Raw genomic sequence first — 26426 nt, forward strand, 5'->3', positions numbered from 1 at the left:
TGGGCCCTGAATTTCTGGAAAACAGATGGAGACTCCTAGCATGTGTCTGCTTTGAACTTTCATTTGTTGTACTTGATCCTTCCAGACACTTCCAGCTAAAGTATTGTAATGGTCAGTGTTTTGTTTTGAGTTTTGGAGATACGTGTATTTTTATGAATGATAGATGAGTTTGAGGCTTTGACACTGTTGCTTATGTATATGGAAAGTTTGTGTTTAAGTGAGAAGATGGTTGCTCTAGATGCACTTGCAAATGTACATCTCACACAGGAAAAAATGTTTCCATCTTGCACTGAAAATCTAGATGATCTCTCTGGTAAAATTGAATCCTAGTAAAATGAAGTCTTGATGATTGGGAGAGGACATTTAAACAAAACCTTTGAATAAAGTTGCTAAATATAAATCAGTGGCTTGTTTCTCCAAAAACTGCTTCAAGACTTCTTTCAGTCCTGTCAATCAGCATGCAGCTTTTATGGGTTGGCTCTGAAGAGCCTGTTCAATTAGGTCTCCTTGTGTAATCTCCAGATGAGCTTTATGGTTCTGTCTGTGGAATACAGATTTTGCCTGCAACAAAATGAGAAACGATTAGCTGTGTGCTTTCTGGGCCTTTAAACAACTGGAAACAGCACAGCCCATTGCCAAGCTTTTAAAAAGGCACAAGATAATGCGGTCTCAACTACTTAACATTGCTGCTTATTATCACATAAATCAAATTCAGCTTTCCTTTTCTCCTAATGATAACTCGCATCATACTTTATATGCAGTCATAATTTTCACATCATCCCTGTCAATGTTCTTATAACCCATTTACCCTTGGACAGGGGTAAAGAAACAAAACCTTTGCATAGTGACTTGCATAGTGAATTCACATGCAAGGTGATGATGATATGCTTCATAGTCGATCACTGCCATCACAGAATAATACGAACTGTTTAAATGACAGGATTTTAAAAAACCATTTTGCATTGCACAGCATCCCCCAAAGAAGGCAGAAAATACTGTGGAATATTTGTTGTCACCAAATGAGTAATTATTTTCCTTTTTATTATTAAACAGAGAGATGCCCTCCATCTGAGCCAGGATATCTACAAGCTTGGATGGCAGTGTCCTAGGTAAGTGAAATGTTATCATCTTTCAGTTCAGACTTTTATCTCTAATGGTTTTTCCTTCTCCCTATTTGTCACTGATAAGTGCACCATGTGGCTTCATCTACTTGAAAGATTAACAGGTGTCTACTCATCAAAAAGACAGCTTTTGAGCAAACTCACAGGCTTTGAGAAAACTTGCCTGCTTTTTACTAATGCTTCTTTTCACAAATCCTGGATATTAGCGGCATTTTTAATATCACAATATTGCAAAATGTTGGAATATGCAGTGCTCCCCATCTTCACCATTCATCCAGCTGGGGCCTTTTCCAGGACACTCCATTTCATTTTAAGAGTGTGGCCTGAAGGCACATGAGGCCCCCATCTTGCTGAAGCTAAGCAGGTCAGTGCCTGGATAGGAAACTGATTGGGGACTATGTACGCTGCCTTGGATTCCAAGATTATTCACTGGGCTGTTTACAATATAAAAACACAAAAATATATAACATGGAAGAAAAGAAATGTAAAATACCCTCCTGACTTTCTGTCCTCATCCCCTACAGATACTTGGAGCAAGCTCGATCCTTATTGGACTATTTTGATTTAAAACATGAAGAAAAATAGTACCTACCAGGTAATTCCATTAGATCCAAAGAGACAAGGCCATTATGATGTGGCACTCCTAGCTGATGCTGGCATAAATTCAGCAGCCTGCTTTCATGTTTCAGAATGCTAGAACCTATGCTTTCAGATCGGCTGAGTGTTAACATTAAAAACCTGTTACTGATAGCCAAAAAACCCACTTATTATAAACCCTAGAATAAGAAGACTAGATTCTTCCTTCCTGAATGGAGGCTATCATAGTTAATATCAATCACCAAGAGAGCTACAGTAAATAGGCATCTTTGAGCTTCTTTCTGACTGTTTGAAAGGTCAGTTATTTCCTGCACACCCTCTTTCCCCATGTATGCTGCCAAAGCAATTATATGCATTTCTACCATAAGGAATAGAAAATGGAACATGAAGTGCTGTCCATTGCCAAGTTGCCTAATTTTGTTGTGTTGCCCTTGTGGAATTGAAGTGAGGAGCAATCAATGTTTGTTAGTAAATATATTAGGTAAATGGAATAGGTCATACATTAGATTATTTTTTTCGAACACCACATCTTCCCAAATATTGCACATAAACATAAATTTCTAATGCCCCTCTTTTGCTGTTTTTCTGCACTCCTTTGCAAAAGGATATGAAACAGTTCACAGGAAGATAGGAGCCATGGAAGGATATAAAATTATCCTTATTATTGATCCAACCAATTCAACAATCCTTTACTCAGATGCAGCCCATGTGACATTGCCCATCTAGGCAAGAGTATGGATTGAGATGTACATTTCACTGTGCATTGAAAGCCATATCACACTGAAAAATAATGCTGTGTAAATGCACATCTAAATGGGGATGTTGTCCATTCATAATATATTACACATCCAAATCTTCATCCCTGTTGTGCCTCAACTCTTTATGCATAACTGACTATGACTGAGTGATGTGTTAGGATGAAAAGTTTTTTATAGTACACTATTGGCAATCAATGAAAGTAGTACAGTGTGGCAAGATACCTATGTATCAGCCAGGTTGTTCTGGCAATATGAATGCATTCCATCTCCCACCACCACCACCACCAACATTCAGAATGAGAAAGTGAGAACTGTTAATTACCCCCAGTGAATACACCTACTGTAGCTGACTCTGACTGGGTCTATGGTGCTATGACATAATCATGTTTGCTACACGATCCTTGATTGGTTGGGGTCAAGGAGGAAAGTAAAATACTTAAGAAAAAAACTTACTGTACAGTTCACATTAAAAACAGAGGAGGCTGATCCATTAGAGTGAATGGATCAGTCAGCCCTCAGTGAGCACCCCCCACCCTTCTTGCCTGTCTTCTTACAATCACTCCTTACATTAACTTCTTTTTAGTCTCTGCGTTGATGGAACAAAATTTAAATGAGTTACCTCTATATCATTGGCTCTGGCTCCCCCTGCCATTGGGCTCAAAAAAACAAAACAAAAAAGCACCCCTACACTGAAATGGTCCAGGCTTTCTTTTTCTTTTATTTTTTTCTTCTCCCTCTTTTTTCTTTTTCTTTTTGAAAAAAAATCCAGGAATAGGGGAAAAGGCTAAAGAAGACAAACTTTGAGTATTCAAAATAAAGGACTATGAATTCTTGATTCATAAACAGACATTTTTGAATGTAGTTTCAAAGCCTAGAAAGTGTCGTCCCCCCGCCCCCAATCTTCATGTATTTTCTGTACAGGAATGTACAGGAACGTATTTCTAACAAGAGATAAATAAAGTTTTTAAGCTTTCTCAAAGCCACCTGCAGAATACCATTCTCTGTTGCATAGGGTCGTGATCAAAAACTGTAAATCATGACTTGTCTGTGGACCAATTAGAGACACCCCCCACAACAAATAAGGATTTTTGTTCAGAGCTGTATTATAGAATATAAGTGATTAATTCTTTTAAGTGGTTGTAATAACTGTCTTTGTTGGTTTGGTTAGATTGTTGTATTTACTGTGGTTTTCGTGATAGTGTGAGCTGCCTTGAGTAGGCTTTTCCCCAAATGTAGCATATAAATAATTTTATAAAAAGGAGAGGAAATAGTAAGAACATGAATTGGCATGGGTTGTTTAGCATCCCAGCACTGGGATTGATATATGGATTTTAGGTTGTTGTTTTTTTCTTAGTATGATGTTTTCATTTAAAGTTATTACATTTTAGGTTAGGAGAAAATACATATGAAGTTGAGTGGAGAACATTAAAATTATAACTCATAAATAATCATTTTTAAAGAGGGTAGGTTTAAATGTGGCTGGGGAAACCTAGCCAGATCGGCGGGGTATAAATAAATTATTATTATTATTATTATTATTATTATTATTATTATTAAAAAATGTAAAGAGTTTGAAATAAAAGGCAGTTGCTATGCCATCAGACAAACTTTGCTGCCCAAATCTTTGCCAAAATACAAGCTTCCCGTGGGGTTTTTTTAATAACCGTAGTCCGCCTGTGTCATAATAGGAAACTTGCTTGTGTATTCAGTAGTTGAAGGTGCCAACAGAGTTCCGCATCACTTTTATTTTTGTCACCTAAATCGTTATCTGCATTTTTAAATGATGTTTTACAGCGTACACTGCCATGATAAAATTTATGACATGGTGGTACAGAAGTAATTTTATAAATATATAAATAAGGTAGTTATTTTGATCAAGAAGCAAACAATTTTGTGCAGTAACATTGAGACATGGTGCCGTCTGCAGCTGTTAAACAAAACAGCTCAGTGTGGGATTTAAAATGTTTGTGATAACATTGGACAAACATGCCAAGATAAAGGGAAAGGTGGCAGTGATCCTTGGTTTTACTTTTGTTTTCCTTTGGTAAAAAAGCAAAGTAACTAGGAAAATCAAAGAATGCTCTCCATAGATTTTCACTCGCCTCCTACCCCCACTCCCAGCCACTGCCCATTCTCTTAGAGTTGCCTGTGTGTTGTGCTTGTCTATGAACCTCCCACACTGAGGAATTGCTGAATGTTAATGACAGTCTATAAGCCTGTGACACTTGTAGCGCTTTATCAATCAAATGCAGCGCATTCTGCCAGTTCGGCCACCTGTCCCACTCCATCAGTGTCAGAAAGCATTTCACAGAAGGCCACAGGTGCCAGCTGTCATTCTGAAAGCAGCATCGGAATGGCCCTAGGATAAGTGTATTTAGGAAATTTCCTCGGATTGATTTTGTGGTCCCAACAGCCTTATTTTGAGTTTGTTTACAAAAGAAAAACAAAACATGCAAATGACCGGTTTAATAATAAATGAAACCGTGAAGATGACATAAGGATTTGTGACTGGGAGTTTCACTGTGTATAGTAGGATACCAGTACTGAGACTTGTTAATTCCTGTTGCTGCTGACAAGTGACAGTAAAGGTATGCATGGCTATTTTGATCTGCTTCTACTTCATATTCATGTTAAGTTCTACCACAAATACTTAATCCAGTTTAAAGCTGGGAAATATAATGGATTGGATTATAAATTCCTGTGAGGGAGACTCCCACTGGTGGAAGGGGGGAGGCAAATTTTAGTTATTCCCCCTGAACCATCTGAAAATCTGCAGCAGAGGATTTGGGGACCCTCCAGAACAGGGATCAGCAAACATATTCAGCAGGGGGCCAGTCCGCTGTCCATCAGACCTTGTGGGGGGCTGGACTATATTTTTTTGGGGGGGAGGATAAACGAATTCCTAATGCCCCACAAATAACCCAGATATGCATTTTAAATAAAAGCACACATTCTGCTCATGTAAAAACACGCTGATTCCCGGACTATCCACGGGCCGGATTTAGAAGGTGATTGGGCTGGCTATGGCCCCTGGGCCTTAGTTTGCCTACCCATGCTCCAGAATAACAAGAGGTGGTAGCACTGGAGGATACTGGATGAAAGCAGAATTGGTAAGAATCACCTTGTCTCCCACTTGTCCCCCAAAGGAGCTTCTCTCAGTAAGAGTCATTTCGATGAATTGAAGGAGTCCTTCCAAGGTCTATAACTGACTTGCTTTTTTTAAAAAAAAACACCACCAAAATGACTTTTGTAGCTGTCTTTGCCACCTGCCTAAAACAGGAGTGAGAAACCATTTTTCTGTTGAGGATTGCATCCCCTCAGGGCTGATCTGGGTTTTTTTTTTTGGAGGGGGGCACATACATGGGTGTGTGAAGCTAGAGCCCAAAGTGGACAGCATGTGGGGGCAGCATGTCTTGAATGAGATTGCACTGCCCTTTGACACAGCGCTAGTGTTAGATGTACAAGTGGCATAAGTGGCAAGGAGTGCCTTTACCAGATTTGGCTGGTATATCAGCTATGGGCCTACTTGATGAAATAGAACCCCACTGCAGTTACTCAGAACCTAGCTAGCTCCAGAATAAGCTACCGACATACCTTGGAGATATTGTGGGTTCGATTCCAGACCACAGCAATAAAGCAAATATCACAATAAAACAAGTCACACAAATTCTTTGGTTTCCCAGTGCATATAAATGTTACGTTTACACTACGCCACAGTCTTTTAAGTTTGCGATAGCATTATGTATTTTTTTAAAAAAAATACCCAATCTGCGTACCTTAATTAATGTGACACAGAAACTCGAGGTAAACATATGCTTTTGGGAAAATGGTGCTGATAGACTTGCTGGATACAAGCTTGCCACAAACCTTCAAGTGTAGCAATACTGTATCTGTGAAGTACAATGAAACAAACTGCAATAGAATGAGGTATGCCTGTTTGTGAGGTTGCCCTTGAAAACCTTTAAGAAACTGTTACTGTTGCAAAAATGTTGCTGCCAGGCTATTGACTGGAACAAGACGTTTCAGACATATTACACTTGTTCTGCTTGATTGTCATTAGTTGCCAGTTTGATTCCAGTCTCATTTCAAAGCTTTAATTGAGTTCTTTCCTTCTCTTGTATGGCATATTAATGCTTTTTCCTTTTTAAAATTTCTACTGTTGTTTTATGAATTGTTGTTCTTACTACTTGATGAAATTGTTTGCATGTTATGTCAAATGCTATTGTTATGTCAAATGTTATGTCAAATGCTCACTAGGGCTGTTTTATGTATTACTGTTTTGCATCATATATTTGATATTTGATTATTGTAAACCACCTGGAGTTCTTTGTTTGGGGAAAGAGGAGCACAAATTCAAATATGGTTGTTGTTTAAGCTGGATACTGCCCTTGTGTTACATAATCTGACCTCTTTCACAGAGAAAACCACACAGGAAAGTCTTGTACAATATGAGGAAAGGCATATTTTAAATAAAATAAAATACATTGATCCCCTGCTGAATTCATACTGGGTTCAGTCCAACGAGTAGCGCTTTCATCTAGAACTCATACAAATTAATGAGAATTGTGCAGCAATGATATTTTGTGGATTTTGTTCAGTGTCAGTGATTGGCATGATTTAAAGCCCTTCACATAGATTTCCTATTATTTGCTAAGGGGGAAAAATATTTCAAGTGCCCTGTGCTGAATGCCTGTGTGAAGAATATGGATCCCTTTCCATAAGAAGGCAGCAGGAAATCCATTCACAAGCAGGACTCCTATGCATTGTTTGGACCATTGGCAATAACATCTAGCCTTAATTTAAAATATTGTCAAAGATGAAAGGGGATAGAAGGATTATTCCCATGGTTAGATCTTAGTAGAGAATAAGTTACTTCCAAATCTGCCATACTTCATCCGAATGCCACCTGAATATATTCATTTACCATATGTACTCAGTAGTGGTGAAATACAATGATGCTTGTTCTACAGGTCTGTTTTTCCTGTAATTAAAAATGCTTTGCTTTAAAGAAAGGTGTGTTTACAAAGTGTATCCATGAAATAGGTGGTTAGATGTCACCTGTGTTCCTAATGCACATTCATTTAAGCTTCTTCCAAAATGTAGAAATATGAATATTGATATTAAAATATGTCTGTTGGACTGCGGGGAAAATAACTTGTGGTTTTAAACCCTGTTGACTTGTTTCCAAGGGACTCTGATCTGCATTTTCAGTTTTCTCATTTTTCTGATTTACCACTTTTCATGGTAAATCACCTTGATATTCTATCCCACACAGTTGGATTTTTGAACCTGTAGTTACCCTGAAGATCCCGCTACATGCAGGAAAATGACAAATCCAATCTGCATTCCATGCAGATAACTTAACATGGGATCCTACTGCAAACAGAGCATCACCGTGCATTGTCAGAGTAGATCCATGACTCCATCTTTGAATGCACACATGCAAATGGATCTCAACTTCTGTTATGTGTTTGTTTCCTGCAGCTTCCATTCACAAGATTGCTAGTATCCAGTCTGCATCAGAGCCCGAAAGCCTATCACACTTCAGAAATCTATCATTTTCTAGGCTTCTGCAGTATGTGCATGAACCATCTGTTCATCCAGTGGTTTGCTAGACTTATCACACTATGTATATGTTATGAACCATCTGTTGATTCAGTGGTGCAGGCATACTAAAGTATTCATGTATGTGATGTGGCTCTCATAATGTTTATTGCACCAGCTAAATCCATCTTAAGAGATGAGTAGTTTGCTAAGGATGGTATTATAGACTGCAGCTGGCTTATTTAAAGCTAGATTACTGTCAGAGTAAGAATTTTTTCATCATCAGTGAACCAGTGGATAGAAAAAATACAGTTGCTTCTGGCTACTCAAGTAATGGAATACAGACTGATAACACCAAATAAAAACTATGTTGCGTAAATTCATATTTGTTTTTTGGAATCTCTCAAACCCATCTTTGACTGACTCAGATACTGTATATGCCACTGCAATAGAGTTTTCATCCACATGACCCCAGTTTGCATATAACATTAAGCCAAACCATGGCTTAGTCAACATTGCAAACAAGCACATTGCAGGCACTGCACTCCTCCTTTGATTCTGTTGATAAACTGTCAAAGTAGTGCACACCTTGGTGCTTGTCTGGAGCAAGACAGACCATGAACTTGGGTTCAGGCATAACACTGACTTAAACCATAGCTCTGCCCCAGGCAGCACAGCTGTAGCAAGTCTGGGGAGGAGTGCAGGAGGCATGATTTTGATTTGGGAAATGTGTCCGCTCATGCTAAGCCATGGTTTCCCTTTAATTAAAACCATTGAAATTGAGTTAATTTCTGAAGTTAGTTATTTCAGTTCAGAACTCCTCTTTCCCCTCTCCGATCATTGATAACAAAACAAAGACCCTGCCTATTGCAGGAATTTGGATCTGTACAGATGGCATGCTGCTGCTCTTCAGTCTACGGTAGAATATCATTTTAAATTTTAAAGCTTGGGCACAGAACTCTTTGATCATACATGGAATTTGAAAGCTGTAAGAGGGCTCTGTTGCTCATTTGGATTTTCATATTTGTAACAAAGCACACCACAGAGTTAATTAAGAGGCTATGGACGGAAAGCACTGATGGGTATAGACCTGTGGAACTTTAGATTTTAAAGTCAGTCGTTTCCTATTGAGTTTAAGGAACTGTTTTCACTCAGGCCTGAAGGGGTCTGTGTGACACTCAGCCAGATTACATTGTAGGTTTTGGAATAAACTAAATCAAGTGCTGTGGGATGAAACAAAGCTTAATTGACTTTAATTTCTTCTCTCTGTGTGTTGATCTTCACAATGGGTTTAATTACACAAATTTAGTAACAGAGGTAAAAGTAAAGAAACTTTAGTTTTCAGAAAGGAAGGATTTGGGGTTGTTGGGTAATTAGTTTTATGAACTGCTGAGAATTAGTCTCTGACTTTCAGCCTAGTTATATTATTGGGAGTTTCAGTGTTGTATCAGTGTCATAAAATCCAACACATATTTAGCCTAATGCTTCAACATTCTAATAAGCTTAATGATGTGACTTTCAGAGAAGACTCTATGGGTACTTAAAAAACAACCCACATAGGTAATGCAGGTAGGCTCACCCTGTAAATATAAGTAGCGTATTTACTATGGCCCTTCAAATGATGTTAGGCCACAGCTCCCATCATGCCTAATGATACCCACTCCAATACTTTGTCTGGACAAAGGGTTCTTAATGCTACTGATAATTGCTCTTTTCCTATGTAAGCCAAAATTGGAATTACAATTTATGGTCTATGCTTCTAAGTTTAATGCCATTTTTGGTGTGGACACCTGTGTGTGTTCCATCCACATGGTCAATATGGCATAGCCCTATGGACATAGTTGTCCCCTACCCTTTTCCAGTCCATTATTGGTCACTACCTATGCTGGCTTCTGCTGTTTTGAAGATGGTTCAAACCCTATTTTTAGGGTAGGTGGATGTTTACATTTCTCAAGCACTATAATTGCAGAAAAGTGGGGAGGCTTGTAAGAAGAGTGCCTGCAGCACAGACCAAGGGAATTACAGCCAAGATTACTTCTGAGTTGCAGATGAGGCTGTAAGTTGTATGGATTTCAAATGAGAATACCTGAGCCCTTGTTGAGTCAATTTCAGCATCAGATTTTATTAGAAAACATCTTCTGGTCAATTTCACAACCCAGTTAGAAAACCTGCTATTTTCGCTGCCTGTTATTGGTGCTTTTATACTATAGTTTCTAGCACATTTGCAGAAACATAAAAATGAAAAATGAAAATTTTAAATAGCATGTTTGTGTGATACTCAACAATCTGTGTAATACATTTGTGGCCTGAAATTTTGCCTCCCTTTTGGATTACAACTTTCTTTCTGACATCTGTGCTACTTTCTGTGTTTCTTTGATGTCTTTGCTCTATTAGTAATGTACGGAGTGGAGTACAGTACAGGGTCAGGTTTAAGGTGCTGGTTTTGACCTTTAAAGCCCTATGCGGCTAGGACCCATGTACCTACAAGACTGCCTCTCCTGGTATGCCCCGCGAAGGACCTTAAGTCCACAAACGGCAACACTTTGGAGTTACCAAGTCGCAAGGTGGTTAGATTGGTCTCAGCTAGGGCCAGAGCCTTTTCAGTACTGGCCCCAACTTGGTGGAACGCTCTGTCACAAGAGACTAGAGCGTTGCGGGACTTGACATCTTTCTGCAGGGCCTGTAAGACAGAGCTGTTCCACCTGGCCTTTGGTTTGGACTCAGCCTGACCCTTATGTTTTCACTCCCCTTACAGTTTTGATTCATGGGCTACTTTTAAAACGAGGCTGCATTTTAATTTTAATTTTAACCTGTATTTTAAATTGTTGTCATCCCCCCATTATGTTTTTATTGTAATTTTACTGGTGTTAGTCGCCCTGAGCCCGGCTCTGGCCGGAGAGGGTGGGGTATAAATAAAATTTATTATTATTATTTATTTGTTGTTTTGTGTCTTGTACTCTTATATTCTTCATTTCTATTTTTCTGTTGGTTTACCAGTTCTATTTTTATATGCTGATATTTATTTATTATTAATAAAATCTACCTCTTCAGTTTTGGCATGGTTTCTTGGATTAAGCCTTGGCTCTAAATCCAGTGATTTAGCCTTTTGGTCAACTTGCTACTGTATAACTGTGATTTGCTTAGGGCTCCAGAAGCAGGGAGACTTTTAAGCCTTTCTTAAAAACCTAAGGATATCCTTTAAGACCTGAGAGTTTCCGGGCTCAGGCGTCATTCGCATAATTGGTGACAGCAATACTACCTTACAGGGCTGGTTTTAATCCCTGGTCATTTAGAATAATTTGCATCAATAAGAACACTGCCCCAGAAATTTAGGGGCAGGTTCTTAACACAAAGGGCTTCTGTTTGTGAACAAGGGTGGTAGTAGCAGCTGATGGCGGTGCCTTTTCCCCATGGATGGGCAGATGATTGAGGGAGGCATGCCAGCACCATTTTTTCTGCCCTTTTAAATGTAGCAGACATTGTGGCACGTCTTTATTAATGACTTGGATGAAGGAATTGAGAGGATGCCAAGCTTTAATGGGAGCTACTTTGCAGTATGATACACCCATAGCAGCCACTTCGTTATGTCATACATCCACAACAGCCATTTTGTGACTGGCACCCACAACACCTTAGAATCATAGAGTTGAAAGGGACCCTGAGGATCCCTTTTATATATCAATAGCACTAAATTACTGTTGGGGCCCTGTATTGAAACACATAGCAATTCTGTGGTGGATTCTTCCTCTTTGGGGGTTTACTAGTTTAGGATTTCTCTTTGATGCCCAGACTGCTACCACCTCGACATCTTTATAAAGATGAAGGATGAAGGAATGAAGGAACTGAGAGGATGCTCATCAAATTTTCAGTTGACACCAAATTTGAAGGGGTAGCTGATGCTGCAGAAGACAGAATGGGGGTTCAAAATGACCTTAACAGATTGGAGAACTGGGCCCAAACTAACAAAATGAATTTAAGTAGGGAGGAATGTAAGGTTCTGCACTTAGGCAGGAAGAAACAGATGCACAAATAAAGGATGCAGGAAACCTGGCTTACTAGTAGTATATGTGAAAAGGATCTTGGGATCTTGGTGGATCACAAGCCTATGATGAGTCAACAGTGTGATGCAGCAGCAAAAAAAGCTAACGCTATTCTAGACTGTATCAACAGACGTATACAGAAGTTCAGATCAAAGGAAATAATAGTACCGCTCTGTTCTACCTTGGTCAGACCACACCTGGAATACTGTGTCCAATTCCGGGCACCACAATTTAAGAAGGATGTTGACAAGCTGGAACGTGTGCAGAGGAGGTCAAGCAAGCCTTAATGACTGAAGGAGCTGGGTATGTTTAGCATGGAAAAGAGGAGACTGAGATATGATAGCTATCTTCAAATATCTGAAGGGTTGTCACATGGAGGATGGATCAAGCTTGTTTTCTCCTGCTCTGGAGGGTAGAACTCAAACCAAGGGCTTTCTCCCATTATCAGTTTTAAAACTGCTTAACCCCTTTTTTATTTAAGTGTCCGCACTCTGGTTCCATCCTAGTTCAAAGTGGAAACCTACCCACTTGTACAAGTCCAAGTGCATCAGTCTAATTTCTGTACTTTTTGTTTTTTATTTTCCTTTTCTGAATTTTCATCCTTCATTCACTACATTGATAACATCTTGTGTGATGAAAAGTTCTGGAAACTTACCATATTTTTGTGACTTTTGGGTTAGTCCTAATAAATATATAGCATGAAATATCTCCAGTGTTAAAAAAGGGTGAGATTTTCTTTTTAGTAATTCCTATTTTCTTTATGTGAAATAAAGTGGGAAAACAGTTTACATAAGGGTAGGCAAGAAAGCAAAGCTTGAGCAACTGAGGGAAGCGGAAGTAAGATACAGATTGCTTGTTGTTTATAGTCTTTGTCTATTTAAAGCTCACTTGTGTCTTAAGAGCCTGGCTTGCTAGGGAAAGAATTGTTACACTCAGAGAAGTTTCCTATATCATAACTGTGCTATGGAAGCATGTTGTGAAACCAGCTGCCATGAAATTGAATTACAGGTGTTGCATTCTTCACTGCTCAAATTGCTCTATTATATCATGGGCCTTTTCATTTTGTTTTGAACAAATAACTGCAATTTGCTAGGATCCAAAGAAATTATAGAATAAGTAGCTGAGGTTGTTTAAGGCTTCCATTACAATAGGAAATTATCTGTGCCTGTTTGCAGTGTGGCTTCTTTCTTCCATCCATTGCTCATGAACATGGAAAGAGAATAACATGTCTGCTTCTTTCCCCTTGTAAAATGTGTGCATCCAATCTTCTAAATTTTGCTTTAACAATTCTTAACAGGACCACTATGATTTACTTATGACGCTTAACAGAGTATCCAGCTGCATGAGATGGTTGTATGAACATTCCATTGTGAATGAATGGACTGTATATCTCCTTCCTTTTGGCTTGCTTGATGCAGACTCAGTGAAACGTATCTATCTGTAAACAAATCAGATTGCAAAGGGTGTTGTAAATACTGTAAAGAGAAACACGTTCTGATCTTTACTGAACCTTAAAAACTCAACCATATGCTCTAATATCTCCAAATGAGTCTTATTAAGTGGCTTCATATTCTCAGAGCTGCATATTCAAAAGTTCTATGCAGTAAGAGGTAAAATAGTAAAACCTATTCTTGGCTTCCTAGTTAGGCATAAGCAGTGGATATTGTTACTGGCCACCCCAATCTCTGCTGAGCAGTGCTTAAGATTCCAAGGGGTCTTGGCACTCAACCAGTGTCTTTGAAATATTACCATACTTATTTTCATACTGGAAACTTTCAATGGAGAGATATTTCACACATTCACACCTCAGAAGAAGCCTGTCCTGCATTGTATTCCAAGATATCTCCATGCCTCTCTCCTAGTCTGCCTTTATGGTTCTGGCCTTCACAGCAGCTCATCAGTTCTCACTCTTCTTCCTCAACCTTTAAATTTCAAAAGGACACATTTTATTCTGTGGGACCTCGCAGGCCTCTGTCACCTTGACAATCTCCTTCCCTCATCAGCAGAGCCTCTTGCCTATTTGATGGTTTCCATTGATTGGTTAATCAATGACTTGCTTCCACCACCTTTTGTCATTCTTAATGCCCCAGGCAAGACCCTGACCTGGAAAAGAAACTTAGCCTCTATTTCTCACTGGCCTGCTGTCCTCCCGTCACTATTCCAAATATTTTCTAAATTATGCCATTAATTAATTTCTAATATTAACTAACTCTAGCAGTTATAGGTGCCCTTGAATCTCCAAACACCAGATCTGTAACAATATGTTGTAGATCACCCCACATTTCTGCCATCTAACTTATGGGTACTCAGGGCTTCACAATGTTGAGCATAATGAAGGAAAGGGGAAGAAAGTCATCCTGTTGATCTAATATAAACAGGAAAGATAGTATTTGGGCTCCAAAGAGATTTGTAAAAAGAAAGAAAGGGGATTTTGCAGCTCTTTTAGCAACTTACCAAGTACTCTTAGGAAGGTTGATAACATATTTTGGGAACATATGTGACCTGGATATGAAAGGTCCATTATGTTTCATTGAAGCTAGTGCCAGTGGAGTGGTATGGAGGCTATGATCTTCAGTTCTGAACATCTTGGAAATACATGTTCATTATAAAGGATTGACCAATGCTGCAGGTTATATTTAACTGTAGTTAAAACTAGTTGTGCCATTGTGGGAGAAACCTTATTGGGACTGAAGCCATTTTACAAGATTATCTCTACCCCATTTGCTTCTGTATATAGCAAGGATGGGGAACCTGTGACTCTCCAGAGTTGCTGAACTCCCAACCTCCATCATCCCCAGCCAGCATGGCCAGTATTCAGGTATGATAGGAGCTGTTGTTCAGCAACATCTGGAGGGCCACAGGTTCCTCATCCCTGATATATGTCCTGCATACAGTTGTATTTTAGTTATAGGCTTGACTCTAAGAAAATGTCAAATCAGTTGAAGTCACTTCCAGAAATGCACATTTCCCCCCTCTGAATATTCTTTTTTTAAAAAACACACACACACACACACACACACACAAAAAAAACCTTCTAGTTTCTTGTGCTTTCCTGAAAAGTTGTTGCTGAGGTTCAGGGAGCCTCCTGTTATTTATTTAAGATGTATATCTTAGTCTTCACTATACTATATGTTGTAAGACTTACATACTATATGCTCTTAGACTTACAGAGTTTCTTCCCCTGGTTCCCTTATAGCATTCTTAAGGCAGCAGGTGAACTGTGGAGATTGTGCATCTATTTAAGCACAGAATGTCTCTATACCAGCCACAGAGGGACAGCTTAATACAAGTTCCTTTCACCAGGTCAGGATCCCATGTACTGTGTCAAGTAACAAAATGAGAATGGCAGCTTGTGCATAAAAAATGACCAGTCTGCACAAATTGCTGCTGCTGTTGCTGCTCTGTATATAACAATGCACTGTGGGGATTTCTTTTTTAATTGAAGTGCTGTCAAATATTAACAATTCTAATTCTCAAATCAAAAACTTTGAATCAATCCACCCCTCACACAGAGGAATTGCCACAGACTGTATCTTTCAGGAATTTCCCCTCATACTAAAATCTCTTTAATACAGAGCTAGTAGTCATTCTTGCAGTTTTAGGTATCCTGTGGAGTGCCATTGGCCTCTGGCGATGTGAAGCAGAATGTCCAAAGGCAGGTTATGCTGCTTGCACCCTTTTAAGTAGCGTCCTGTGCCTCAGCACTGATGTCTACTGCACAGTCCACTATCTCCAGGGGGTGCTTTTTTAAAAAAAACACTATGATTTTTCTGGCATGTATTGTTTCTCTCTCCTCCCCCTCATATGAAGGAGCCCCCTCCTGCCTTCTCCCTGTTTTCACCTGGGCAGCCGTCCAACCCAAACACAACACACCCACTTAATTATCATATGGCATGAGGGAAGCATGTGCTTCTGTATTCTGAGAGATTAATACCCTGGCTCTCCTATCCTGTAGAGGTTGTCCTGTCTCTAGCTCTTATAAATTGTAATAGTCATCTTTCTCAAAGGATAAAAGGAATTCAGACTGAAATCGTCATAATTAAGGATCACACAAGGTTTCTTTTGAAAGGAAGGGAAGAAGAACTTGTTTTTTCCTGTGCTGCCACTGTAATTTGAAACTTGCTAATGCAACGTGAAGTACAAAGCTGCTGATAGTCACCCTGGAATTCTCATTCCATCTTCAGAATTTCTATCACAATGCATGCAAGACTGCTTGAAACTCCCTTGTTGAGTTTTGTGCTGCTTTCAGACCAGTCATTTGCACTTCAGATGAACTGGTCTGTGTTATTTTGGATTATGTACTTCACAGCTGCCATGAATTGAAGATTGATGTTTGAATTACTGCTCTGTTTTCATGCATATGTACAATTCAAGGACCATTTCATGAGGCGACATATGACAAATGGGTGTCTTGACAAGCTCTGCCAATAGGATCTCCAAAAGACAGATGACTATGATGTCTGGTCACCTTGGAGAAGAAACTTAACCACCAGATTAATCTGACAGTGGTCTTGCCTATAAATGTTATTTTATTCATTTTGTAAGAGTCTGAAGTGGATATTGCAAATTATTTTTAAGTTGTAAATGAGTGTATATCATTGTGAACATATAGTTCAAGCTGTGGTCTTAAATTAGCAAGCTGGGAATGGAAACCTTGAGGACTGAGGCACCCAGTCTTTAAATGGAAGCTGAAGCAAGACTGGGGCGCAGCAAAGTCCACGGCCTGGTCTTCATTTCTCAGGGCAGAACCAAATGTATAAAGAAATACTGGGTAGCTGCACAGAAAAATCCTTTGCCAGGTTTCTACGTCCAAACATATTGTATGGCAAAACTTACTGTATATCATGAAATAATGACAGTTAAATAGTTGGCAGTTCAGACTGGAGAAATGGTACAGGGGGATAAAGGGGTTAAACCCCATTCCCACGATATCTCCCACCTGATTCAGCCCAACTGCTCCAACTGCTTTTTCTTTTGGTAAATGAACAAATGTGGGAAATTCAATCACAGGCTTTCCAATGTCACATCCAATTTGGCCCTGAGTTGCTGCTATAAAAATTCTCTCCCTGCCCCCACCCCGTGTGTGTGTGTGTGTGTGTGTTGGTAGGGTGAATACACACATGTTTGTTATGCTTCTTGTATGGCTTTAAAAGAAGATGGACAAATCAATGGTGACTAAGGCTATCAATAGCTACTAATCCTGGTGGATATGTTCTACCTCTGCAGTCAGGTGAGCTATGTTTCCGAACACCATGCTGGGAATTGCAGGAGAAGAGAGTGCTGCTGTTGTCAGATCCTGCTTGCAGACTTCCCATAGGCATATGGTTGGCCACTGTGAGAAGAGGATACTGGGTGAGCTGGGCCACTGGCCTGATCCAGCAGGGCTCCTCTTCTAATACCTTGTTTATTATGCTTCATACCATTTCATTTTTAAATATAAAGATAAGAGTATTCATCCAAATGAAAGCTCATAGTAATTGATTAGCTGAAGATACAGTGGATCACTCCCCCCTCTTTTTTATCTTTTGTAATTCAGGACAACCATGTTATGTTTAGAACTATGCAATCTCAAATGTTATAATGTGCTGATATATCTAGATGCTTCATTGTAAAGGTATTAGAATTGCAAAAATTAGGCCATGTTAAGATATTGTTGTCTTTGTCTGTTGTCTTTGTCAAAGACAACAAAGGTCCGCATAGTTAAAGCTATGGATTTCCCAGTAGTGATGTATGGAAGTGAGAGCTGGACCATAAAGAAGGCTGATTGCCAAAGAATTGATGCTTTTGAATTATGGTGCTGGAGGAGACTCTTGAGAGTCCCATGGACTGCAAGAAGATCAAACCTATCCATTCTTAAGGAAATCAGCCCTGAGTGCTCACTGGAAGGACAGATCGTGAAGCTGAGGCTCCAGTACTTTGGCCACCTCATGAGAAGAGAAGACTCCCTGGAAAAGACCCTGATGTTGGGAAAGATGGAGGGCACAAAGAGAAGGGGATGGCAGAGGACGAGATGGTTGGATAATGTTTTCGAAGCTACCAGCATGGGTTTGACCAAATTGCAGGAGGCAGTGGTAGACAGGAGTGCCTGGCTTGCTCTGGTCCATGGGGTCATAAAGAGTTGGACACGACTAAACGACAAAACAACAACATGATATTGTAGTTACCATTTTCAGAGCGGCAACATTTTTAGTAGATTGTCACCCATTGATCTTGGTTGAAATGAAACAAGCCCTTGACCTATAAATACTTCTGTGTATATAAATTGAGCCAGTTTTATTAAGTTCTACTTCTCTCCATTATTTGTTCTCTGCTATTTAAATTGCACACATAATGTTGGTGTATTGTAATTAAGCCAGTGTAAAAGACGGTAGCATAGAAATTTCTGACTGGTGAATTGTTTGTTTCCATTAATTAATTAAATCACATAACAGTTTGTACAGGTACGATTAATTGTGTTAATTCCTGAAACACTTCAAACACTAGTATGCCACAGCACCACAAGTTCACAATCTAGCCCATTACTGCTTGAGTTCAGTCCTGAGACCATATTCATGAAGTTTTTACCTATGAACTATTGATTGTATCTGCTGGTTCTCTGTATAACACATCATTAAAATGGACAAGTTTTATATAGGTTGGCTTGAAATGGACTTTGGAGGTCCCTAACTCAGATGTCAGTCTGTAATATGATTGTAGTATGTCTAACAAGGTAGCTTTCAAGGTTCAGCAGTCAGCTTACAGGCCAAGATGCTGTTCAGCTCAGAAGCCTCAGTCAAGGTTAGATCCATCCCTTTCAGTTCTTTGGGAATTTCAGATGACCCTTCATTGAAAGAATTCTGCCTTTTAATAGATCACCCTTGCAAATTTATAGCTGAAACTGGGTTGTAGAGTAAAATCAGCCTAGCAGAGCTTCTGATTAATGTTCTTTAACCTGTTACAGAGCTTTGGCACTGTTTTTTGTTCCACTTATGACAAGGGAAAAGCAACATCCTAACATTTACACACCTCTGTATTCAAGAGCTTTAAGGAAGGTCTGTATATATAAATGCAACTAATGAAATTGGGGACTGTATGGCCTCAAACCATTTAAAGTAATGGCGTGAGCAATCTCACTCCATTACTTCTGAGTGGTAGCAATTCACACTAAAGCATTGGTTCCCCAAGGAGCAGGCTTGCTCAGGCTGAATCTTATTTACAAAGAGGACAGAACAGTTTGTTATATAGTGTACAGCAAGTCTGCTTTGACATAAATTGTGGGTTTTGTGTGGCTTTCAGATTGATTTAAACAAGTTTTCTTTTAGTTTCTTTCATAGAAATGGCACAAAGGATGAGTAATGTTTCACAAACTGTCTGTTTAGGTGTGTGTGTATGTAGGAGTGTTTAAAGTACACTTCATTTATTTTAAGACTTTGAAATCTTGGGGGGAGGGGGATCTGTCAGGATACGTTCAGAGTGACCAATAGAGGCTCAGAAGAATGCCTGCTATCCTGGGTGGTGAAGACTGGGAAATCCTAAAGGGGTCCTTGCTTCTTGAAATGCCTTTTCCTTTCACCTTTATCTCCCAACTTGTGAATAGTTGACCTAGGATTGAACCTATTTACAGACATGTGGCCAGGCTAAGGGTGGGTCATCTGTCTGCCCACTCTCCCATGGACAGAACCATTTAATGTTTAGGGCAGGCAGTTCCCCTTTGAAATCCTAGGATAGCTATATATTTAGTTGTCGTATTTCCAAATAAAGTCTTCAATTAAAGTTGTGGTGTGGTTGAAGGGGCGGACAAAGAATTGATACCTGTCTCCTCACCTAGTAGCAGAAAGAAGTTTCACTTGGGTTCCTGATTGAATTTCAGTGCCTATGTCTAGTTTTTAATACTTTTTTTAAAAGAAGAAGAAGAAGAAGAAGAAGAAGAAGAAGAAGAAGAAGAAGAAGAAGAAGAAAGTTTGTGTCTTTCTGGTCCGTTTAAGAAGCATCCAAGGAAGCTTTCAATATTTCCCTCAAACAGTGATAAATCATTAAAAGCAGTACAAAAACAACAGATCCAAACAACATGGCACAGTCCCAGTGTTACAAGGGGGGGGGTAGTTCTGTCATAGCCTCCAAAGCTGTATGAATTCCTGTGTTGAGTTTGAATAGGAATGTGTTGCAGGTTACAGTAGGAGTTACCCTACCATATGATAAGTTAACCTTGCTACTGCATTAATAAAATATATGTCCCTGTGTCTTACTATGTCCCCAAGAAATCTGAAAGTATAGAATCGTAGAACTGTAGAGTTGGAAGAAACCCTGAGAGGCATTTAGTCCAACCCCTTGCAATGGAAGAATCTCAGCTAAATCCTACATGGCATTTAGCCATCCAATCTCTGTTTAAAAACCTCCAAGGAAAAAGAGTCCACCACCTTCCAAGGGAGTCCATTCCACTGTCAAACAGCACTCTCTGTCCAAAATTCTGACGTTTAGTTGGAATCGCCTTTCTTGTAACTTGAATTTATTGGTTTGAGTCCTACCCTCTGGAGCAGGAGAAAACAAGCTTGCTCCATCTTCCATGTGGCAGCCCCTTAGATGTTTGAGGGTGGCTACTATCTCTTCTCGGTCTCCTATTTTCCAGGCAAAACATACCCAACTGCCTCAACTGTAGGCTTGGTTTCCAGACCCTTGACGATCTTGGCTACCTTCCTCTGTACATGTTTTAGTAAAGAATCTTTTACCTCCATCTCTTGGTTGTTGATCAGTTCTTTGAATTTTTAACTTTCCAATTTTATTAGATGTGCCAAAGGTCACACAAAATTTGGCTATGGCCTATGGGTAGCACAGAAGACTGGAAAAACTAGGCCTGTTGTCACACTGTCTTAAGACTGTAGTCTTAACATTAGAACATAAGAAGAACTCTGCTGTTGAGTTAGGTCGATGGCCCATCTGGTCCACAGCCTTAGAATTGGCTAATACAAATCTATGCATAAAAATAATATTAATTAGTCTATAAAATGTCTTGAATTAGTTGTAGCCTAGTTTTTGAAAAAAGGAAGCATAAAATTTGAATGTTTCCATTATTATTTTTTATAAATAGCTTAAAGGAAAAAGTGAACTAGCTGCATAATTTTCTTGCCTTCTCAGGCAAGAAAGTCTTCTTGGCTGAAGTCTTCAAAACCGAAATAATACCTTGTTTTCTTTTCAAAATTTATATGTGCCTGTGAATTGTAATTTCTATATTTTAAGCCTGAAATAAATAATTTGTTGTTAGCATTTTAACTCCCCTCCCCACTGAACCTACAGTTTTGTCTTTGTTGAATAGACAAAGCAATAAAATGAGACAAGGGAGGGGGAATATATGATGTAAAAACTTCCCCGACTTCATGCCATCCTGATGTTGCAGCTCTCCAAAGCTCAACAGCCACAGCCAGCATGGTCAGTAGTCAGGGATGATGGGAGCTGTTGTCTAAAACATGTTGGGATTACCAGGTTAAGAAAGGCTCCACTAGTGGAGGGGGGTGGATGGGAGGGAATATACAAAATCTTGTTTAACATTCAATACAATCTACTTTTGTTAAAGTTATTGTTTTCATATGATGTTTTATGATTGGGAATGAAAATTTAGTCCCAAGAAGGCAAACAAAGCTGGGAGTTTCCTTTGCTTCAAGTGAAAGATCTAATCAAGCTTGTTCCCCCACAAGGAAACACTTCTAGATTGGTTCCTTGGCACCTTATATTGAGCCAGAATAACACTCTATGGCCCAATGCAATTAAAGTTCATATACAGTACTATTGCAAAAGTGACTACTGCAGATATGGGAATTTATCATTACACTGAAGCTCTGAGTATTAGATTTCACAACCACTGTGAATTGTCTAACTTTGAATTGGATGAGTTTGCAACTTTGACTTTGGTTTGACTGTTGAATCTAAAACTTTTATTATGAATTTAGCAAGAAAGCTGCTTGTGTGAATGATAATACTTTCATATTCATTTTATTGCCAAAACTGATACCTGAAATTTAAGTTGCAAAAGGAAAATGTCCTTGAAGGTAGCTCATTTATAGACTTGTTAGGTTTCTTTCACCATATTCCACCTTTAGTTAATAATTATAAAATAGAAATACAAGTGGCCTTATTGCACAATGGTATGGGAGGCTGGAATATTTGTTCTTCCTCAGTGCCACTAAAAGTCCCATTTTACACCATATTTCAAAGTAGTCTGATGCTTTGAAAAAGCATCAGATATGGGTATCTGAAAACTGGACACAAAAGGATTATCACTGATTGGGGGTTGGAGCAACTGAGGGCTTGGTCACACTTCTGTTTGTCCTGTGCCTAGAAAGCACAGATCCAAGTAGTTTTCCCTTGTTCCACACTTTGTAGGCCAAGCAGTTTTGCCTTTGCCCCACTGCTTTACCCTGGAAAACCTGCTCTTTAGTGCTAAATCAGAACAAATGGCAATCTGCAGAAAATTTGATTGTGGTTTGTTCCAATTCAGCTCTAAACCATGGGTTTTCTCAGAGGGAAATGGTGGGGCAAACAGAGGCATGAATGGATAAGCTCTCCATGCACGGAAAGGTTACGACATTTGGAGCTTTTTTATTCCGGTTGGTTGGCATCCATCTGTCTCAGGAGACAATGGAAGAGTGTGCCTTCAGGGGTGAAGTCAAGCTGTTTGAGAGTTACAGTGCCTGCTGTGGCTGTAGAGACCAATACAAGAGAGACATGTTTTGTTGCAGGTGGGGCAGATGAAGGTATCCGGTTGTGCTGATGTAGGTGTACCATGACATTTCTTCTTTCTGTGCTTCTTCCAGTTGCTATTCCTCCTCTGGTTACTGCTGATTGTCTCCAGGCACTGTGGTTGTCTTCAAGGGATCCTGACATAACAGAGTTAATGTGTCATGTTTGCAAACATCTTTGTAATACAGAAAATCCAGCTCCCCATAGAGCACATCCTTGGGGATCCTGCCATCTTCCATTCTGTGGACATGATCAAGCCAGTGTAGATGTTGCTGAGACAAGAGAGTGAACATGCTGAGAATGTGCTGCAAAGCATCTTCCCTCAGGGCACACACTTGTAGTTCACAAGAGCCTCGCACTTCGCAGCAATAACAAGCTACATGTCCTTAATGTTGACCTCAGACCAGTCAGGGATCTGCTGCTCTTCTTTGCCAAAGCTGTGTTGTGGGTTGCCTCTTTAATGTAGTTTGACCATGCTTCAACAATGTCTCTGGGGCAGATGAGTAGAGCTTGTACCATGACAAAATCAGAAAAAACAAAAAAAATTCCTTCCAGTAGCACCTTAAAGACCAACTAAGTTAGTTCTTGGTATGAGCTTTCGTGTGCATGCACACTTCTTCAGATAAGATGTTTGGCATCTGAAGAAGTGTGCATGCACACGAAAGATCATACCAAGAACTAACTTAGTTGGTCTTTAAGGTGCTACTGGAAGGATTTTTTTTTTTTTTTTTTTACTATGGCAGACCAACACGGCTACCTATCTGTAACTAAAATCAGAGAAGTGTTCACAAAGTTCAGATATGGCTGTTTTGGCAGTGTTGATTCATGGCTGTACTTTCTGCTTTGTGCTATGGGTCCTCTATGGCTGGAGAAGGATCTTGCTCACCACCAGGGAGGTGATCTTTGTCACAGTCCTCACTGTGGCATCTCCATGTGACATGAACATAGTTTGGTGCTGATGGCTTGTTGACAGTCAAGTCCAGTGTGCCTTGGATGTCTCCAGGGCACTCGCTGTTTTCCCTTGGCAGAGAAGAGCGTTATCACGATGCAGAAACTGTGATACGAGCACAGTTTCAGCAGCATTTGTCTGTTTTCGTTCATGTTCCAATACCAAAGTTGCCTGTGCAGTTGTCCCATGTGTGATGATCACCCCCAACCCTGGCACTGAGATCTCCCAGCAGGAATAGGTGTTCATAGTTTAGGACTTTCCTGACTACCTAGTCTAGTTCCTTGTAAAACTGTTCCTTGGTCTGTATGTCAGAGTGCATAGTGGGATTAGATTAGCAAAAAGGCAATTCAGGCTATATCTGCCAAAATTCTTTCTATGGAGCAATGAAAGATAAATAGGTCATTGAATCCTTTGCTTCAGTGGCAGAGACGAAAATTGGAAATCTGTATGGAAAAAGGTGGGTCAAACCTTGCATTGCTTTTACAGTTCCAGGAAGAAATATATGTGAATTTGTTTTTGTATTGCATTCATTTTATACTGATGTCCATTTAGGGCAGAAAAATGCGATTTGATTCCATGGTGCTATTTAAACTTTTGAAATTGCTGTATCATATTGACAGCATCTCAACCAATGTATATTTATAAATAGTGTTTTAAAAATGCAAGTAACAATTCAGAAAATGGGGGTGTGTTTTGTAATGCATTCACATTTTAATTTTTGTTGAGCTGAACACTGCACGTTAGTGGAAGCATTCAGCACCCTTCTATTTGAAAGCATCTTTTTAAATGCTCACAAATAATTCTCTATTTGTATTTGGCAGAGTATTCATATTCTCTCTTCTAATGGAACTGTGATTGATCTCTTCAGCCAGCAAAGTTGAACATCTAGCCAGCACATGTTTTACTAAGAGGTTTCTAACAAAGTTAAGACTGCTATAAAGTGACGTGATCAAATCCTGTTAAGGACAAATGAATGTACTTTCACGGCTTCTTCTTCTTTTTAAATAACAAGATATTCTGGTTTCAACCATTCTTCAGAATGGAAGCGCCTAGGCTACTGAAATGCAATCTGCATGGGGGTGCCTTTGAGAAGTGTCAATAAACTACAACATGCTGGGGTGTTGACTGGTGCAGGCTGCATGGACCATAAAACACAAATTATGTAGCAGCTTCATTGGTTCCCAGGGTGGGATCCGCATGTTGAAGAGGTGGGGTACTACACTGCTTTCCCTATACACAACATCACACTGACTCTGCTACCCTATAGAGCCTAGGTGCCTGCAAAAGCGAAACCTACATGCATTGATATTGATGTGTATCAGCTTACACTGCACTGGTAACCCTGTTACAGGTGTGCATGCTCAACATGTGGATACTGGCAGTGCCAGGGAAGGCATGTGACCCTGGGGGCAAGGCAAGCAGCACGTTCCTGTTGTCTGCCCAAGGCATGGATCTCTGTTTGTCAGAGTGTTGCAGATGGCTTTTGAACATTCAGAAACTACTATAGAAATGTGTAGTGTAATGATTAAATGTTACCACAGCAGCATGGGTTCCAGGCTATTGAGAAGCAGTTCTCACGCTGTTTCGAACTTACATGAATTGGGCCTAAAATAGTAAAATGACAGTGGGATATCTTGGGAGTTAGCTGCTGGAAGCTACAAAAGCTTTTAACAATAAATGGCTAAGAACAAAGATGTGATTTGGTTTCTCTATAGAAGGGATTCTCATAATACAAAACAGTGGGAATTCCTGACCTTAGTGATATCTATGAGAAATTTAATAAAGACTGGACCAGAGTAATAAATAAATAAATAAAGGTCTGTGGTAGCCATGCATGTCCTTTTTCCTTTCACTCACAATGAAATGCTGCTATTGAAGGCACTGCGCTATAATTACAGGAGCAGCACATAAAATTTGTAAAACTTGATAGCTAGAATAGCTTCCATAAATTTACTTCTCAGTATGGCAGCAGTAAGCTTGGTGTTGTGATAATGATCACATACAGTTAATAAAAAGCGATTGCAAGTTAAATGTCAATTGAATATTAAAATCACATTATTGAAGATAGATCAGCATGTACTCTTTAGTCAGCTGTCTAAATATATTTTAAATCAAGTATTGTATAAACACAGTGCAGCACTTGAATGTATTAAGTATAAATTAATTTAATAGTTTAAAATTTTATTCAATTAAAACTGCTGCTTTGGCATCCTCAATTTTTTTCAGGATTACTGAGAACATTTTAAGCTTCACAGAACTGATATTTGATTTTTGAAGAACAGACTTTCACCGCAATTGTTATTTCTTCTTACTGTTCCTGTTGCTTGATACTGTTGAGACTATTGTAAAAATTAGGATACTGAAGGTGGGGGAACATAGTATTAGATTTCAAAGTCACTGAGAATGGAGGGGTGTCTTTGTGCCATGTATGCAAGATCAAAGTGTTGTACTAAGCGTAAGTGGGACATGGGTGGCACTGTGGTCTAAACCATAGAGCCTCTTGGGTTTGACGATCAGAAGGTCAGCGGTTCAAATCTGCACAACAGGGTGAGCTCTCATTGCTCTGTCCCAGCTTCTTCCAACCTAGCAGTTCGAAAGCATTCCAGTGCAAGTAGAGAAATAGGTACCACTGTGGTGGGAAGCTAAACGGCATTTCTGTGTGCTCTGGTTTCTGTCATGGTGTCCCATTGCACCAGAAGCGGTTTAG

General features: G+C 39.5%; 1 protein-coding gene across 1 annotated transcript in view; it reads left to right on the forward strand.

Annotated features, from left to right (window-relative positions):
• Positions 1 to 26426, forward strand: part of SGCD (sarcoglycan delta) — a 371263-nt gene that overhangs the window by 72192 nt on the left and 272645 nt on the right. The window contains exon 2 of the mRNA XM_081901134.1: positions 1054 to 1109. The gene's annotated coding sequence lies outside the window, so the exon portion shown is untranslated. The remainder of the gene's footprint in view (positions 1 to 1053; positions 1110 to 26426) is intronic.

This window comes from Podarcis melisellensis (assembly GCF_964234715.1).
Source record: "Podarcis melisellensis genome assembly, chromosome: 2".
In the NCBI taxonomy this organism is placed as follows: Eukaryota; Metazoa; Chordata; class Lepidosauria; order Squamata; family Lacertidae; genus Podarcis; species Podarcis melisellensis.